Source organism: Colobus angolensis, unplaced genomic scaffold (genome assembly GCF_000951035.1).
Source record: "Colobus angolensis palliatus isolate OR3802 unplaced genomic scaffold, Cang.pa_1.0 Scaffold37, whole genome shotgun sequence".
Taxonomy (NCBI): Eukaryota; Metazoa; Chordata; class Mammalia; order Primates; family Cercopithecidae; genus Colobus; species Colobus angolensis.
Genome location: NW_012117043.1, coordinates 1,522,454 through 1,525,921, shown reverse-complemented (window position 1 = coordinate 1,525,921; position 3,468 = coordinate 1,522,454). Strand labels below are relative to the sequence as shown.

The following is a 3,468-nucleotide window of genomic DNA, read 5'->3' as shown; positions in this document are numbered from 1 at the left end:
GGCCTCCCAAAGTGCTGGGATTACAGATGTGAGCCACCGTGCCCAGCCTTTTTGTTTGTTTTTGAGGCAGAGTCTCACTCTGTCACCCAGGCTGGAGTGCAGTGGTGTGATCTGGCTTACTGCAACCCCCACCTCCTGGGTTCAAGTGATTCTCCTGCCTCAGGCACCCACCACCACGCCCGGCCATGGGCAGCTCTTTATGGCAGTATGAAAACAGATGAATACCAGGTCCCTCTCGGTTGTTCTGTCTGGGGCTGTCAGTTCACCTGAGCTAGACTCAGGCAGGGGGCTTCCTTTGGCTTTGCTCACCTTGCTGCTGCGGGTCCACTTCAAAAAGATGACAACGAAGCAGAGCTCACCTGAGGACATGCAAGAGCCCTCGTTTATGGAGCTTGCAGACTTCACAAGACTCCTAAGAATTGTTGAACCATCCCTGGTTGCAGCTTCTTGAGATGGATTACTTGCTTGTTGAAGCACCTGCTTGCTTGACTCTTGCTGCCTGAATTCCTCTTTTTTCCCAGGAGACCAGCTAGGGTGGGGACAGCCTTGCTGGAGCCCTAAGCAAAGAAGGCTGATTTCCAGGGGTGTAGACTGGCTGACACGGGTGTCACTTTGTTATGGATTAAGATATTCCACATAAACAATATGGCAAAGTTTTTTGTTTGTTTGTTTTTTGAGACAGAGTTTCACTCTTGTTGCCCAGGCAGGAGTGCAGTGGCACAATCTGGGCTCACTGCAACCTCTGCCTCCCGGGTTCAAGCAATTCTCCTGCCTCGGCCTCCCGAGTAGCTGGGATTACAGGCATGCGCCACTATGCCTGGCTAATTTTGTATTTTCAGTAGAGGCAGGGTTTCTCCATGTTGGTCAGGCTGGACTCGAACTCCCGACCTCAGGTGATCCGCCTGCCTCGGCCTCTCAAAGTGCTGAGATTACAGGCATTAGCCACCACGCCCAGCCTATATGGCAAAGTTTTAACACCATTTTTACTAAGATAAATATCATAAAGGACTTTGTAAAGAATATGTTACAACCTATTAGGCCAGTGGCTTTTTGTTTGTTTGTTTGTTTGTTTGTTTAGCGGGATTTGGTTGAACCTCATCATGCTATAGATCTTCCATTCAGGGATGATGATGTGGGCATAGTTCAGTGGAGGCTGCCTGCAATGAAATTGGGCAGAGGCAAGAATAGAGAGGTCAGCCTTAGCCCAGCTTCCAGGAGCACCAGAGCCTAAGAAGGATATCTCCCAGAGGGAAAGCCAGAGACCAGGCAAGGGAACGTATATGAACACCCAGCCTGTGCTCTGGTGTGAGGTTGCAACAGGAGTAGGATTGGTTCAATCAGCATATTTTCTTTCATGTACTAGGTTGAAAGTATTAGCCCATTTTACAGATGAAGAAACGGAGGCTCAGAGAGATGACATGACTTAGCCAAGTCCACCAAGTGAGTAGACAGAGATGACCTGAACTCTGGAGTTCTGCCTCTAACATACCCTAGTTCTTTCTTGATTGTCCATAATATACAAACACAGTGGCCTAAGAATATTTACTCCCCTGGTCACTGTTTCCTCAGCTGGAAAGGGAAACAAATTAATAATATTTGAAAAAACAAAAACCCAACAACTAAAAAAGCGTTACTAAATGCAATGCCGTTTGAGAGCACAAACTGTCAACAAAAATAATACTTAATTCTCTGGAAGGGAAATTAATTAAAAATTCAGAGGAGATACCAGAACACTAGCTGGTAGGCTTAAATAAGTGAAGGACTAGCTGGGGCAACATAGCAAGACTTCATCTCCTCAAAAACAAAAAAAGAAAAGAAAATTAGGCATGGTGGCATGCACCTGTAGTCACACCTACTTGGGAGGCTGAGTGGGAGGATCACTGGAGCCTGGGAGGCCAAGGATACAGGGAGCCATGATTGTGCCACTGTACTCCAGCCAGGACAATAGAGTAAGACACTGTTTCAAAGAAAAAAGGAATGTGGGAAATTCCTCTCACTGTATCAATGCAAGTAATTCACACCTACAGCTATGGTGAAGTGCAGGCCTCTGCTTTACCTGGCAGGGTTAGGGACGCCTGTCATCTCAGCTTCCATCCTGTGCCCTCTGTGGACAACTAGACTATGTTGCCTGCCCTCTGCTATGGGATAACTGTGGCCTGGAGCTGTGCTGGGGCAGGACAGCCACCCCATGACATACGACCACCCTGAGGCAGTGCTCTTACGGAGATGACCACAGCCCCATTGTGGTGTTCCTTCTGGACAGTGTCATCACTGAGGCTGCCTGAGGAACGTTGGCAGCAGGCCTGGAGAACCAGGGGCTCTACAAGCCCCCATTTTGTAGGCACCTTGGCCAGGACCAGTCCCAGGGGCCAGAGGCAGGTCACTGCCCCCAGGAGCCAAGTCTGCACTGGGTGCAGCGGGAAGGGGCTCAGGGAACCCCGGGAACAGAGATTTTTCCTCCATACCCTTCTAGTTCTTTGAGCTTAAAAAGCAAACATTCTTTGTAACTAGCTTTCTCTGGTGCTTTTAACAGACACTGGGAACCAAAACTAATAATACATTTTGTCAGTACCTGTCTGCAAGCAGCTAGAGTCCTCTATCTGGGCGGCTCTGTGTGGCAGCCCTGGTCCTGCTTTGCCAGGGTCACTTTTTTATCCCAACTTTTATCCGAGACGAACACCTGGTCACTGAGGTTCAGTGACTTGCCAGAAACCACCCAGCTATCGGGGCAGAGCCGGCATTCCTCCTCGGGTCTGTCTGGTGCCAAGTCTCTCCAGTGCTCTCCCAGCCTCATTCTCCACTGTGTGTGCTGTGTGTCCTTGGTGATGGCTGCAGCCTCTGGGTATGTTTCCAAGTTCACCACCAACAATGGCTAATAGTTTCCTCCTGAAACTGAAGAAGGAGAAAAAAGTGCCATTAGAGCTATCAGCCACCATTAGAGCTATGAGCAATGCCAGCTTTGCTTCAGTTTGAAATGTATTTTTCTTTTCTATGAAGACTATGTTATGCTTCTTCATAAAGTTCAGTTCTACACTCAGAACAAGCAGCGATTATTTCAAAAAGTACCTCACACTGCCCTCAAGGCTGGAAAAAATGCCTCCATTTGTAAGAGGCATGTAGGAGCTGAGACTGCTGAGGGCCCGGCAGGGTGTCAACTTCCATCACAGGTTCAGTCCAGGACACATGCCCAGGAAAGGGAAAGAGTGAACTGCCTACAGCTTTTGAAATGATTTCTATTTCTCTTTTATGCTTTTGTTTGCAAATCCTCAGTGGAGTTTGTCCATGATATGAAATGCTAATAAAAATGATGACCTGTGGATGGTTGGCAGCTCACATGAGGATTTTTTAAAAACAGCTTCATTCAGGTATAATTCCGGTATACAACAAACCGCACCTTTAAAATGTATGGTTTGATGCCCTTTATATATTTATTTTTCTGTTTTTTTTTTTTTTTTTTTTTTTTTTTTT

At 47.2% G+C, this 3,468-nt stretch overlaps 1 long non-coding RNA gene across 1 annotated transcript in view; it reads left to right on the top strand.

The window, feature by feature from the left end:
- The window catches only part of LOC105520062, an 11,636-nt gene that overhangs the window by 1,302 nt on the left and 6,866 nt on the right, over window positions 1–3,468 (top strand). The window contains exon 2 of the long non-coding RNA XR_001003066.1: window positions 1,364–1,440. This is a non-coding gene — a long non-coding RNA (uncharacterized LOC105520062). The remainder of the gene's footprint in view (window positions 1–1,363; window positions 1,441–3,468) is intronic.